General features: G+C 42.2%; 1 pseudogene; it reads right to left on the bottom strand.

Annotated features, from left to right (window-relative positions):
* Positions 1–9323: 9323 nt before the first annotated feature.
* On the bottom strand, positions 9324–14595 carry LOC101361682 (sestrin-2 pseudogene; annotated as a pseudogene).
* Positions 14596–15387: the final 792 nt, after the last annotated feature.

Here is a 15387-nt window from a genome sequence, read left to right as displayed (position 1 = left end):
GGTTGTTAACCAATGTCATAAAACAGCATGTGTGTTACTGTTACATGAGAAACTATCTGTTCTGTAAGCCTTCACCTGAAGTACAATAAAATATTTAAAAAAAAAAAAAATTAAATGCCATGTATGTTGTTGTTAGTTGCTGTTGAGTCAGTGCAACAGAACGAAACACTGCCCGGTCCTGCACCATCCTCATAATCGTTACTATGTCTGAGCCCGTTGTTGGATCCACTGTGTCAGTCCATCTCCTTGAGGGTCTTCCTCTTTTTCGCTGACCCTCTACTTTACCAAGCATGCTGTCCTTCTCCAGGGACTGATCTCTCCTCATGACATGTCCAAAGTACGTAAGATGAAGTCTTGCCATCTTCCCTTCTAAGGAACATTCTGTCTGTACTTCCAAGACAGATTTGTTCATTCTTTTGGCGGTCGTTGGTGTATTCAATATTCTTCGCCAACACTGTAATTCAACGATACCAATTCTCCTTTGGTCTTCTTTATTCATTGTCCAGCTTTCGCATGCATGTGAGGTGATTGAAAGTACCATGGCTTCAGTCAGGCACACCTTAGTCCTCAAAGTGACATCTTCCCTTTTTAACACTTTAGAGATTTTTTTTGCAGCAGATTTGCCCAATGTAATACATTGTTTAATTCAAACCAATAGATAGTAATTTGGTAGATTTGAGGGTTTTTTTTTTTTTTTTTTGCCAAAGTAAATTTCCATTATTTTGAAAAATGAATTTTGGATTTTTCTGTAGTCCTCTAGGTAAAAGTAGTTCATGTGTTCAGAGATCTTATAGGCAGAAGTTCTTTTGTTTGTTGTGGAAGAGATTGGATTCTTTGTTTTACCCGCCATAAAAACATAACAAAGGCTAGTTTTGTAAAGGTGATATCATGAGTCCGCAGGGCAGGAATATTAAAATATTTAATAAAACAAAGAAAAACTTATCTGTTAGATTGCTTTATCAAGTTTAAAGAGTTAAATTTTCCTCCTGCCTTTATAATTGATCCTTTGAATGGAGGAAGTTTTTAGGGTATGCCAGTTGAGCATTTGCAGTGTTTCTGCAGGGCTGTCCTGAGCATAATGTTTAACACAGCCAGTGTATTTAGGAAGATGCTTCTCGTTCTGTGGATGTGTGGTTGGTTAGAGAGCTGTCCCTGAAGAGGAGTAATGTTTGGAACTAGTAGGACCCACTGAGGGTGGCTCAGAGAATTTAGTATTTTCATTATTGATTTCAAAGATCAGATTAAGAGTACGCTCCTTAACTTGTTGAGTCCCTGGGTGGTGCAAACGGTTAATGAGCTCTCGGCTGCTAATTGAAAGGTTGGAGGTTGGAGCCCGTCCAAAGGCACCTCAGAAGAAAAGCCTGGTGATCTGCTTCTGAAAAGTTAGCCATTGAAAACCCTGTGGAGGACTGTTCAGTTCTACTCTGACACACATGGGGTCACACATGGGGTTGCCACAGCAACTTTTTTTTTTTACCCTTAACTTTCAAAGAACACCAATGGAGTTATAACAAATAGAACAATTTTAAACTTCAATCCAGAATTTAGAGAAATGGGCCAGCAGTTACAGAATAAATATAGTAAAGGGCAAGTCCAAGAAGTTTCTGTTTTATAAAAACAAATTGCAGCATAATGATACTCGACTGAGAATACTGACTTAAAAGGAAAGTAGAAAACCTTGTTTTGGATCATGAGTTTCGTGTATAGGCAGTGTGGTGCTGTTACTAGGAGTGGTTAACATAATGCTTTACTTTATTAGTATGAGTTCGCTTTGAAGGGGAGTGTTTGTTTTTCTGTGCTTTACAACTAACCAGGAAAACGGAAAAGAAATGCAGAAAGCCAAAAGGACGTTGGAAGAAAGTTTGTAAGAGTAGGGGTTATTCAGTAACTGTTAAAATGTGTCTTGATTGTTCAGTGTTCACTTAAGGAGTTTAAAGAGCAGTTTTAATATTGCTTCTTATCTACAGGAAAAGCCATTAAGTGAGAATTAACAGTTCATTACGAAAGACTCAGTGGGAACTGCCAATTTTCTGTGACATTTATATCTTGCCTCAGGCCACATACTCGGAACCATCACCTTCTTTCTAGGCAACAAGAGAAGGGACTGCATGGCCCAGCCATGTTTGACAGAGGAAAATATCTGTTTATCTTTCTTTGAATAGAGGAAAGAGATCTGTGACCAGCAAAGAGCAAGATTTGTTTAACACTCAAAATAGAGCTTGGCTTGTGTTTTTGTTCTTGAATACAGTCTGCTGGCTGTAGAAATGAGAAAGAAAATAGAGCAAGACTCGGGAGCAGGGCAGTATTGATTGAACCTGGCTTAGCAGTGTTCCAAGCATTATTAACCAGGGGACCGCATATTGAATTATAAGACTTGCTTGCTGGCCTCAGACTATGTGAAATGTCAGCTTTGTTATTCTGCCTTAAGGCTTTGTACTGGACAGCAAGTTTGAAATAACATCAACTGAAACACCAGTGGGTAGGAAACCCGTAAAGAACAGATTTATTACAGAACACAAGTTTCCAGTTTTATTTTAAGTTTTGAAGTGTTTTGAAATTAATGTACTATGGATAAAGACTGATTCTGGGATTTTGTATGTTTCTCTTGGAAATCTTCACATTTTTCAAACAATTATACGCACTCAAGATTGTTTTAGCCTTCTGTCACTTCAGATAGTATCTAATGAGACACACATCTCCATACCTCCTTTTCTGACATTTTAAGCTGGCATTATATTCCTATAGACTGGCTGAGTGTTAGTGGTGGAGAGAATGCTCTTTAGAATAGGTCCTATGGTAAACTGATAAAATTGTTTCAAAATACTTAGCTATGCACATGTATATCATTTGTGAAGTCTTAAATGTTTAATGTTAACATGTTTTCTCTGCCATTGTTCTTTAACTTTTTATTTTTAACAAACAGGCTTTATGAAAATAAAGAATTAATACAGAGTTGAACTCTTAAGGAAAACACTCCCCACCCACCCCCATCATTTGGGTGTATTTTTTAGTTTAATTCTGTTAACTCTTATTGAGCACGTTCTCTGTATAAGGTGCTATGTTTTAAAGAAGAAATAGCAGCTTAAACTTTTCCTTAAAAAATAAGCTTTCTAATATGGAGCAATTTCCAACTGTCAACGTAAGCCAGACTTCTGGAGCTACTGAGATAATCTTTAACTTTAAACCTTAAACCAAAACTATCCCTTGAAGTCTTCTTTGAACCAAAAAATAGTTTAAGTATGTCTGCCTTGAGCATTGTGCTCTTTTAAAGAATGTGAGATCAGATTGACCACAGCAACTTAAAAGTTTAGATGAGCTTAAGGGCAGTGAGTCTAAGTCCGCGATGGTAGAACAATTCGGAGAAGGATGGTGAGAATTTTTGTACAACTTGAAGAATGCAATCAATGTCAAAGAATTGTACATGTAGAAATTGTTGAAGTGGTGTATGACTGTATATTTTCACCAAAATAAATAAATAAGCATCCTACTTTTGTCCTGCACCAGTGGCCCTCAGATTGGAATAGAAAATTACGTATTTACTCTCACATCTGGGAAATAGAAAATAGGGTTGTAGTCAGATCACTTTTTCCCCTCTTATAATTTTCTAGGGAGAAGTGTGAATGATAGTTTTTATTTTTTAAACCTTCTGCCTTCAGTGTGATTCCCAAAGGATTCAGGGCCATGGCGGTTTTGAAGTTCACCTCTGGTTGGCCATGTCCCATTCCTGCTTCTCTCCTCTGGGAGCCTTTCTAATGCTGCGGGCTGCACATGGTGGTGTTGCATTGTGCACTGGTGACTAGAATTGAATTTGTAAAGGACAGTAGCCAAGGAGTCTCCCAAGACTGATCTTGAGGAAAAAAATTTAAATTTTGATATTTTAATAGATTTCTTTAATGGGATTCTAATGCTGGCAGCTATCCTTTTCTTACTTTATTAAAAAACAAAATAACACCAACAACAAAAAGACATTGGCTTTAAAACTACCAGTGTTGGAGGCTAAAAGGTTGATGGTTGGAGGAAGGGGTGTAAGAGTGGCCACTAGGTGGGGGTGGGGAGGTGAGGTGGGATGGTGGGATATCAAGCCACAGATGATGATATGCTCTTAGGGAAATGACTGTCTCTGTGTCCTTCCCTATAGGGTCACTACGAGTTGGAATCGACTTGACAGCAACGGGTTTTTTTTTTTTTTTTTGGTGTCCTTTCCTAGGTTCCCCTTTACGTGGCCCCAGTGAAGTTTACACAGCACTGTCTTGACTCCCTGAAATATGGGCCTTGGTGTGGGCATGAAGCTGTACAGTTAGAAACCCAAAAAATCTTCTGCACTCCCACTTTGTTGTTGTTGTTAAGTGCTGTCAAGTCAGTCCGACTCATAGCAACCCTGTGTTCAACAAAATGAAACACTGCCCGATCCTGCACCATCCTCGAAGTTGTTGCCTATGTTTGAGCCCATTGTTGCAGCCACTGTGTCAATCCATCTCATCGAGGGTCGTCTTCTTTCTTACTGGCCTTCTACCTTACCAAACATGATGTCCTTTTCCAGGGACTGGTCCCTTCTGATAACATGTCCAAAGTATGTGAGATGAAGTCTCATCATCCTTGCTTTCAAGGAGCACTCTGGCTGTATTTCTTCCAAGATAGACTTGTTCATTCTTTCGGCAATCCATGGTATATTCAAGAATCTTTGCCAACACCGTAGTTCAAAGGGATCTATTTTTCTTCAGTCTTCATTATTCGTTGTTGAGCTTTCACATGCATTTGAGGCAATTGAAAATACCATGGCTTGGGTCAGGTGCACCTTAGTCCTTAAAGTGATATCTTTGCTTTTCAACATTTTAAAGAGGTCTTTTGTGGCAGATTTGTCCAATGCAATACATTTTTTTAAGATTTTGTTGTGCTTTAGGTGAAAGTTTACAACTCAAGTTAGTTTCTCATTCAAAAATTTATACCCATGTTGTTTTGTGACATTCATTGCAATCCCCATGATGTGACAGCACTGTCCCCCTTTTCACTCCAGTTTCCCTGTGTCCATTCTTCCAGTTTTCTGCCTTCTTGTCTTTGTTTTTGGGCAGGAGTTACCCATTTGGTCTCCTATATGTGACTGAGCTAAGAAGCACGTTCCTTAGGTGTGTTACTGTTTGTTTTATAGACCTGTCTAATCTTTGTCTGAAAAGTGGGCTTGGGAGTAGTTCCAGTTCTGAGACTATGGGAGCCATAGTCTCAGGGATGCCTCCAGTCTCTGTCAGACCAGGAGTCTGGTCTTTTCTTGTGAATTTGAATTTTTGTCTACATTTTTCTCCTGCTCTGTCTGAGACTGTCTGTTGTGATCCCTGTCAGAGCAGTAGGTAGTGGTAGCTGGGCACTATCTAGTTCTTCTGGGCTCAGGCTCATGGAGTCTCTGGTTCATGTAATCCTTTAGTCCTATGGGCTAGTATTTTCCTTGCGTCTTTGGTTTTTTTCATTCTCCTTTGCTCCGGACTGGATGGGACCAATCGACATATCTTAGATGGCTGCTCGCAAGCTTTTCAGACCCTAGATGCTACTCACCAAGGTTGGCTGTAGAACATTTTCTTTATGAATTATGTTATGCCAATTGACTTAGATATCCTCCAAGACTATGGTCCCCAGCCCCTAGCTCTAGCAACTCGGTCCCTCAAGGTGCTTGGATGTATCTAGGAAACTTGTATGCCTTTGCCTTGGTCAAGTTGTGCTGACTTTCCCTATATTGTGTGTTGTCTTTCACTTCACCAAAGTTGACACTTGTCTACTATCTAGTTAGTGGTTTCCCCTCCCCCTCCTTCCCTATCCTCCTAACTATGAAATAATGTTTTTTTTTTTTCCTGTGTATAAACTTTTTCTTATGTTCTTATAATAGTGGTCTCATATAATATTTGCCCTTTTGTGATTGACACATTTCACTCAGCATAATGCTGTCCAGATTTATCCATGTTATGAGATGTTTTGCAGATTCATCATTGTTCTTTATTGTTGGGTAGTATTCCATTGTGTGGATGGGTAACAAGGTTGTTTCCATCTCCTTGCTATTGTGAATAGTGCTGCAGTGAACATCGGTGTGCATTTGTCTATTTGTGTGACAGCTCTTATTTCTCTAGGATATATGCTTAGGAGTGGAATTGCTGGATCGTATGGTATTTCTATTTCTAGCTTTTTAAGTAGGTAATATATTGTTTTCTAAAGTGGTTATACCATATTATTACAGTCCCACTAGCAATGCATAACAATTCTAATCTCCAGCCTTTGTTATTTTCTGTTTTTTTGATTGGTGCTTGTATTGTTGGTGTGAGGTGGTATCTCGTGTAGTTTTGATTTGCATTTCTCCTGTGGTTAATGATCTCAACATTTCCTCATGTGTCTGTTAGCCACCTGAATGTCTTCTTTGGTGAAGTGTCTGTTCATATCCTTTGCTCATTTTTAAATTGGATTATTTGTCTTTTTGTTGTTGTTGTTGTAGTTGAAGTGTTGAAGTATTTTATAGATTTTAGAGATTAGACCTTTGTTGGATATATTGTTGTGAAAAATTTTTCCCTAGTCTGTAGGTTTTCTTTTTGTTCTTTCTGTGAAGTCTTTTGATGAGCATAAGTGTTTGATTTTTAGGAGCTCCCAGTTATCTAGTTTGTCTTCTGGTATTTGTGCATTGTAAGTTATAGTTTGTATCTAATTTATGCCATGTATTAGGGCCCCTAGCATTGTCTGTATTTTTTCTTCCATGATCTTTATAGGTTTTGGTTTTATTTTTAGGTCTTTGATCCATTTTGAGTTAGTTTTTGTATATGATGTGAGGCATGGATCTTGTTTCACTTTTTTTAATAGATGAACATCCAGTTATGCCAGCACCATTTGTTAGAGACTGTCTTTTCTCCGTTTAACAGACTCTGGGCCTTTGTCAAATATCAGCTGCTCATAGAGGGATGAATTTAGGTTTGGGTTCTCAATTCTGTCCCATTGGCCTATGTGTCTGTTGTTGTACCAGTACCAGACTATTTTGACTACCATAGGTATATAGTGGGTTCTAAGATAAGGTAGTTTGAGGCCTCCCACTTTGTTCCTCTTCAGTAATGCTTTACTTATCCAGGGCCTCTTCCCTTTCTATATAAAGTTGGTGATTTGTTTCTTCATCTCATTAAAGAATGTGTTGAAATTTGGATCGGGATTTCATTTCATCCATAGATTGCTTTGAGTAGTATTTTCATAACGTTGAATCTTCCTGTCCATGAGCATGGTATATTTTTCTATATGTGGGTCTCTTTTGGTTTCTTGCAGTAGTGTTTTGTAGTTTTCTTTGTTTAGGTCTTTTATGTCCCTGGTTATATTTATTCCTAAGTATTTTATCTTCTTGGGGGCTATTGTAAATGGTATTGATTTGGCGAGTTCCCTTTTGAAGTTCTCTTTGTTGGTGTAGAGGAATCCAACAGATTTTTGTATGTTAATCTTGTATCCTGCTACTTTGCTGAAATCTTCTGTTAGTTCCAGTAGCTTTCTTGTAGAGTCTTCGGGGCTTTCTTTCTTTTTTTTTTTTTTTTTAAACAAAACCAAACCTCGGTGAACCTTTATTTGTCTTTATTTGTCATCATATAGAACTGGTAGCAAAGTCAAAGATTTCTGCACTTGAACACTGGATACCCCTTCCTACCCATCCAGGGGATATTCACAGAGTCATCATGTCTCCTCCAGATCCCAAACCCTAATGCTGGGGCCCCTTCTCTGCTGCCTAGTCTCTTTGCAGAGTGGGGTCTGAGGCCTGAAGGGGGTACCAGTTGCTTTCCCATGCCTGCGCAGGAGTGAAATGTGGCACACTGGCCCAGCTCCTTTCCTACCCCGCTCCAGAGAGGAAGGTCAGAAGCAGCAGCATCTTGGCGCTTACCTTTCTTCAGTCACCTCCAGACTGGTTAGAGAGGAGGCATATACTGTGGGAAGAAGGGCAAGACCAGTCAGAACTTACAGCTTGTTTGCTGTAGAAGGTACCTGGGATCACTCCTTGGCTGCTTCTGCCTCCAAGCAACTTGCCTAAAATTGAGGAGAGGTGACAGAAACTGGGATGGGGACAGGGGTCCTTAGAAAGCAGCCAGGAGAGACTGACTGCAGGAAAGGAGTCCCCAGAGGCCTTCAAGATCCTGCATCGAAATTGGTTTGTTGCTAGAAGATTGGCCTGGGAATGCCAGGGTGAAGTCAGACATCTCAGAAATCTAGACCACCCCTTAGTCTACAACTGTGGAAACAGAGGTCATAGAGGTTTGACAACATAGCCACGCTTACTCTGGCCGGTGGCAGGGCCCAAACAAGAACACTGGTGACTCCTGCCTCCCTCATGGTGCCACAGGGCCATCTGAGCCACCAATAAAGGTTCAACTTTTTGGCAGACATCTGCAGTAGAACCACTGGAGATAGGAGAGTGGGGTATTAGTCTCTGCAGGGCAGGTGCAGCTCTGGGGAGGACAGATTTCTCCCTCTCCTCTTCCCCTTAGATGCTGACAATGGCTCCAGGGGAGAGGACCTGAGGAAGTTTGACCCTCAACCATAAAGGATCAAAAAGCAGAGAACTTACAATCTAATATTCCTTCTTCTTCAGAAGGCAGAGTGACCAGCAGAGGTCCAAAGTCTCTAGAGATACATCTTCCACTTTTTTGACGTGCTTGGCCTCTCTCGTGAGGTCCCACACCATCAGGCATAGGAGAAAAGGGTTAAGAGGGAGAAGGTCAAAAGAACTACACTAGGATTGGGGCAACTGGGGAACAAGGGGCCTTCTGACTGCCCAACAGAGCAGGATTATGGGGAACCAGGCACACAGACCAGCTGGGACCCTGACTTTCACATTGATGGGTGAATGGCACTTAGGAGGTAATGAAATCTGGGAATGGGGGGTAGGGAGGGCAGAGCAGCCTGGAGTGTCAATCCCTGGAGGTGTCTGCCCCTCTCTCACGGCCAGCCAGGGACTTTCCAGTCCAGGGAGGTCACAGCACTTGTGGTGCCTGGGGCCCAGCCTGCTGGCAGACATGTCGGTGCTGGGCCCATTTTCCTTCCTGTGCCCTTTGCCTCTGAGGGCAGGGACAGGAAAAAGGGCATGGCCCCCTGGGGTCTCCTAGTCCTTTTCCAGCTCCTAGGGGCAGTTCTGGGATCCCAGAGTCAGTGCAATGGTCCTGTCCATTCCAGTGAGAAAAAGGAGTGTGTGGCTTGGGGCTGCAGGTCACATACAAGCCCACCCCCAGAGTGGGTGGGTGGGCATGGGACAGGTAAAGGGTCTGGGTCTGTCTCCAGTCAGAAAAGTCCTTGCAGAGTCAGCTGCTCCAGGCCCAGGTCCTGTACAGGAGTCAGGTCATGTAATGGGTGATGGCACAGAGGGCATAGAGCAGGGCAGCTTGCATTTGGGCCTCCAGGAGCAGCAAGTTCACACGGACTTTCTCTGAGTGGTGGAAATGCCTCCAGAAGAGGTTGTACATCCTTTGGGTGGTCTTCTCTGGGTAGCAGACTACAGTTCTGATATAGACCTTGAGTTTCTGCTCCAGGAGCTGGTTCACCTCCCCATAGTCATAGTCATCCTATCTGATGCCAAAGACGCAATGGATGTAGTTCCAGATGGCCCTGCAGAGCATGGAGGTGTCCACACTGCTGTGTATGGTGATGGTGTTGTAGGTGAGACGACAGGCTGCCTGGAACTTCTCATCCAGGAGCTGTCCACTGTCAGGGTAGAGCCACTGGATCAGCAAGTAGCCATGGTCTTCCCAGGTGTAATCCTGGGTGCAGAAGGTGGGGGTACCTGAGCCCCTTGCCGTGTAAAGTCCTCATATCCAAAAGTGGGGTCTTCAACAAAGCACAGCATGTCTGGGCATGGAGAGGGCTCCAGGATGTCAACTGAAGGGGTCACCAGCAGGCTCTCCGACTTCTCCAGCTCAGAGTGGCTCTCTTATCTCCTCCTGGGATGTGCCCTCGTCCCATAGCAGGCTCTCCTGAAGCTACCTCGTATGTTCCATCAGAGCCTCCACATCACGTATGTGGCCTCAAAGCCCCTAGAGTTGTTCAGTGGGTCTCCACTGGGGGGGGGGGGCTGCTCTGCTCCCTGGGGAGTGAAGGTGTCTGGGGGGCAGGGCTGCCCTCTGGGTCCCCCTTGGGAAGGATGTCCCAGCCAAACACAAAGGAAGCCAGCAAGTGTCAGTGAGTGAGCAGGACCAAGGCCTGGATGAGCTCGCCCAGGGACCACCTGTGCTCACCCATCTTCAGCAGGGCCTGGATGTACTCCTTGGGATGAGCCATGGCTGATGCACCGGCAACTCATTGATTTCGCTGAGTTTGCGCAGCTTCTTAGGGGCACAGTGGAGACCCAGCAGCCACTCAGGGTCACCACCAGTCTGCAGAAACTCAGCCATGTGGGAGCCCACCAGGTACGAGCATTGGTGGTGTTGCAGCTATGATGGCAATGTAGTGGCGTGCCAGGAGCTGGCCAGGGGCCCATCCGTGTGCAGCGGCAGGTGGTTTGGTAGAATTCTCCTGTGAAGCCGCCTGGGCCAGGCCTCTTTTTGGTTGGGAGGTTTTTTGTTTTTTGTTTTTTTTTAATCTTCAATCTCTTTTTTTGTTATGAGTCTGTTTACTTTTTCTAACTCAATTTGTGTTAGTTTACATAGGTAATGTGTTTCTAGAAATTTGTCCATTTCCTCTAGGTTTTCAAGTTTGTTGGAATACAGTTTTTCATAGTATTCTGTTATGATCCTTTTTATTTCATTCAGGTCTGTTGTGATATCCCTCGTTTCATTTTTTATTCAGGTTATCTGTGTCCTCTTCTTTTACTTTCGTCAGTTTAGCCAATGGTTTGTCTATTTTGTTGAGTTTTTTCCAAGAACCAACTTTTAGTCTTGTTAATTTTCTATTGTTCTCTGTTATCTATTTCATTTATTTGTGCCCTAATCTTTATTATTTCATTTCTTCTGGTGCCTGTGGGCTTATTCTGCTGTTCTCTTTCTATTTGTTCCAGTTGTAGGGTTAATGCTTTGATTTTGGCCCTTTCTTCTTTTTTGATGTGTGTGTTTATTGCTATAAATTGGCCTCTAAGCACTGCTTTTGATGTGTCTCAAAAGTTTTGGTAAGATGTGTTTTCCTTCTCACTTGATTGTATGAATTTTTTTATTCCCTCCTTGATTTCTGTTATTACCCAGTGGTTTTTAAGCAAGTTTCATTTTTTTCCTCACTATTTCTATTATGATTTCTACTTTTATGGCATTATGATCAGCTAAGATGCTTTGTATTGTTTCAGTGTTTTGGATTTTGTTGAGGCTTCCTTTGTGGATTAAAATGTGGTCTATTCTGGAGAATGTTCCATGTGCGTTGGGAAAGAATGTATACTTTGCTGCTGTTGAATGAAGCGTTATGTATATGTTTATGAGGTTGAGTTGGTTGATTGTGGCATTTAGATCTTCTGTATCTTTACTGAGTTTTTTTCTAGATATTCTGTCTTTGACTGAAAGTGCTGTGTTGAAGTCTCCTACTGTTTGTTGTGGAATTGTCTATTTCTATTTTCAATACTGTTAGAGTTTGTTTTATATATTTTGGGGCCCAGTCATTGAGCGTGTATATATTTATTATGGTTATATCCTCCTGGTGTATTGATCTTTAATCATTATATAGTTTCCTTCCTTATCCTTTATGGTGGATGTTGCTTTAAAGTCTATTTTGCTGGAGATTAATATTGCCACTTCTGCTCTTTTTTGCTTATTGTTTGCTTGATATTTCTTCCCCCATCATTTGAGTTTGAGTTTGTTTATGTCTTTATGTCTAAAGTGTGTCTTGTAGACAGCATACAGATAGATCATGTTTTTTTTTTTTTTTTTAAATTCATTCTGCCACTCTGTCTTTTTACTGGTGTATTTAGGGCATTTACATTCAGTGTAATTATTGAGATGTATGAGTTTACTGCTCTTATTTTGTTTTCTGTTTTTAGTGGTGTTGACAGTTTCTCTGTTCCCCTTAATTTTCTGTATTGAGTTCTTTTTGTTTATGGATTTTCTTTTCATTTCTTTCATTATTGTTGATTCTGTGTTTACTGATTCTTTATGTTTTTCTTCTTTTTTAGTGGGTAGATTTGTTAGCTTCCTTTGTGGTTACTTTGAAATTTGCCTTTGTTTTTCTAAGTTTAAACCAGTCTTTTATTTAATATCACCTTGACTTCTCCATATGGAAGTTCTATGACTACACCGTTTATTCCCTCTTTTTTGTTTTGATGTTGTCGTCATTTACATATTGACGTATCTGGTTCCCTGTTTTCAGTCTTTCAGCTTTGTTTTATTTTTGAGAATTCCCTGTATGGGTTGGTTTCTGGTTGAGCTGTCCTGTGTCCTAGTCTTGGATTGTTGTCTGATGTTGTTGGTTCTCTGACCAGAGGATTCCATTTAATATTTCTTGTAATTTTGTTCTAGTTTATACATATTCCCTTAATTTCTGTTTATCTGGAAATGATGTAATTTCACCATCGTATTTGAGAGAAATTTTACTGGCTATATAATATACAATTCTTGGCTGGCAATTTTTTTTCCTTCACGGCTTTATATATGTCATCCCATTGCCTTAGGGTTGCTATGGGTTGGAATTGACTCAATGGCAATGGGCTTTTATGGGTATTGCCTTCTTGCCTGCATGGTTTCTGCTGAGTAAGCAGAGCTTAGTCTTATTGGTTCTCCTTTGTAGGAGACTTTTCCTTTTTTCCTAGGCACTCTCAGGATTCTTTTTTTGTCTTTGGTTTTTGGCAAGTTTGATTATGATATGTCTTGGTGATTTTCTTTTGGGGTCTATCCTGTATGGGGTTCATTGAGCTTCTTGGATAGATGTCTTCTCTTCTTTCATGATATTAGTGAAGTTTTCTACCAGCAAATCTTAAACAGTTCTTTCTGTGTTTTCCATTATCCCCCACATTCTGACACGCTGATCACTTGTAGGTTGTTTGTCTTGATAGTATCCCACATAATTCTTAGCCTTTCTTCATTTCTCTTCAATCTTTTTTCTGATTTTTTCTCAAACAAATTGGTGTCAAGGGATTTGTCTTCAATCTCACCAGTGCTGTCTTCCATCGTCTCAATTCTGGTCCTATGTCCTTCTATTAAGTTGTCTAATTCTTAAATTTTATTGTTAATCTTTAGTTGCTGTTTTTGTACAGTTTCTAGTAGCCTCTTTATTCTGTCATTTTGTTCTTGTTTTCCTGAATTCTTTGATTGCTTTGTCTGTATGTTCTTTGGTTTTGTTTATGTTTTCCCTGATCTCCCTCTTGATCTCTTGGAGACCTCTGTATACTAGTTTTTTGAATTCTTTATCAGGTAGTGCCATTGCCTTATCTTCCTCCGGAAGATTTTCTAGTTCTTCATTTTCGTTGCTTGCTGGAGCCGTCTTGGCCTGTTTCTTTATGTGATTTAATATTGACTGATGTCTCTGAGGCATCAAGAAGTTATTATATTTATTTATTGATTGTATGTTTGTTTACTGTATCCTGAATTTTTGTTTTGTTTTGTTTTGATATATCTGAGTAGGCTGGGCATGTGTGCTACTCTGGTCATTAGTCTTGCCACGTTGAAGCTCACACCTTCGGTCTCCAGGTAGGTAGGAGCAGCCACTAGGTATGTGAGCTCGGGACTCTGTTCACTGTTCTTTCGGGACTGCTGAGGATGTAGGTGGTGTTTTTGGTGAGGTGATTTTCTGTTTTGCTGGTCACCTGGCTGTGGTTGCAGGGGCTGTTCTCCCTAGTCGCTAGTTGTTGTGTGTGTGCTCTGCCACTTGTTGGATGGTCAGGGCAAAGGTGCCTGGGTTGTCAGTTACTGAGTGTGTGGTACGAAGACTTTCACCTACAGTCCTGGGCAGGCAGGGCTGTGTGGAGGTGTTAGGAGCAGGCACAAACCTCTGGTTGCAGTAGGGGGTGATGTGAGGGGCAAGGCAGGGGGCTGTTGGCTGCTTCTGAGTGCCTGGTTGGAGGGTGTGCCTCTGTCTGCTGCAGTGTGTAGTGGGGGGTAGTGCAGCCAGTCCTTGGGTGCCCAGTGCTGTTGGCTGGAGGGACTGGGGATACACCACTGGTCCTCAGACCTCTGTCCTGGGTGGCTGAGGTCCCTTCTTAGGGGACGGGGCAGTGGTTAATGTCACAGGTGTGCAGCTCCCATTTGGCTGCTGGAAGTGGACTTCAGTTGGGAGCCCTGCCCAGCTTGACCTAATGAGGACATGCTGTGCCATCTTGGCAAACAAGGCACTGGTGTGTGAGTGATCAGAGAGGGTGAAGGGCACTTCAAGTCCGTGGACCTGCTGCACCAGCGGCTGGGCGAAGGGCTGATCACCTAGCACTGACCAACAGCCACTGGCTTAGGGGAAGGGGCTGTGTCAGATGTTACAGATCTGCAGCTCCCACTTGGCTGCTGCAGGTGAAAATGGGCTTCGGCTGGGAGCTCTGCTGACTTTGTCCTCATGAGGACCTACTGTACCCTCAGCCAGCAAGGCACTGGTGTGGGTGATTGGAGTGGGGGGTGGAGGATGCTGCAAGCCCATGGACCCCCTGTGCCAGTGGCTAGGAGAAGGGGCGGGCGCCTCCAGACCATAGCTGTGAGATCCTGTTTTAGGGGGCATGGTGGTGTTAAATGCTGCCGGACTTGTGCTGGAGCAGGAGGGGGGATGGATCAAGGGGAGGGAGTGCTCCTTGGCCCATGGAGCTCTGTTGGGGGTAGGGGGGCTGTGGTGCATGTGACAAGTTGGATGTGTGCACTTAACTTTTTCACAGGTCTGGTATCACTCTTGTTTGATTTTGGAGGTCCTGCTTAACTGAACCAGATGAGATGGATTTCAGCTTGGGATGCTGCTGCTTGTTTCAGTCTGCACTGTGCAGGTTTGGCTAGCAGGATGCTGACAATCCGGCGATCCATAATTCTTTGTTTCTGCTGTTTTTGAATTGTCTCCCCTTACACCTGTTGCTCAGTCCGATTCTTCAGCTTTGTCTTTGATACTTAAGGTTCCTAGATTGTCTTATGTATCTGATTCATTTGTTTTTTCAGGTCTTTGTTGTAAGAGGGACGACAAGAAGAGTCTGACTATTCTGCCATCTTGGCCCTGCCTCTTGTTTGATTACTTGACTGCTGTTCCCATGGGTGTTGATTGTGGATCCAAGTAAAATGAAATCCTTGGCAACTTCAACATTTTATCTGTTTGTCATAATATTGCTTACTGGTCCAGTTGTGAGGATTTTTGTTTTCTTTATGTTGAAGTGTAATCCATACTGAAGGCTGTGGTCTTTGATCTTCATCAATAAGTGCTTCAAGTCCGTTTCTCTTTCAGCAAGCAAGGTTGTGTCATCTGCATATCGCAGGCTGTTAATGAGTCTTACTCCAATCCCAATGCCCTGTTCTTCATATAGTCCAGCTTCTC

This window comes from Trichechus manatus, unplaced genomic scaffold (assembly GCF_000243295.1).
Source record: "Trichechus manatus latirostris isolate Lorelei unplaced genomic scaffold, TriManLat1.0 scaffold00029, whole genome shotgun sequence".
NCBI classification, from domain to species: Eukaryota; Metazoa; Chordata; class Mammalia; order Sirenia; family Trichechidae; genus Trichechus; species Trichechus manatus.
This window is presented reverse-complemented; position numbering and strand designations above follow the sequence as displayed.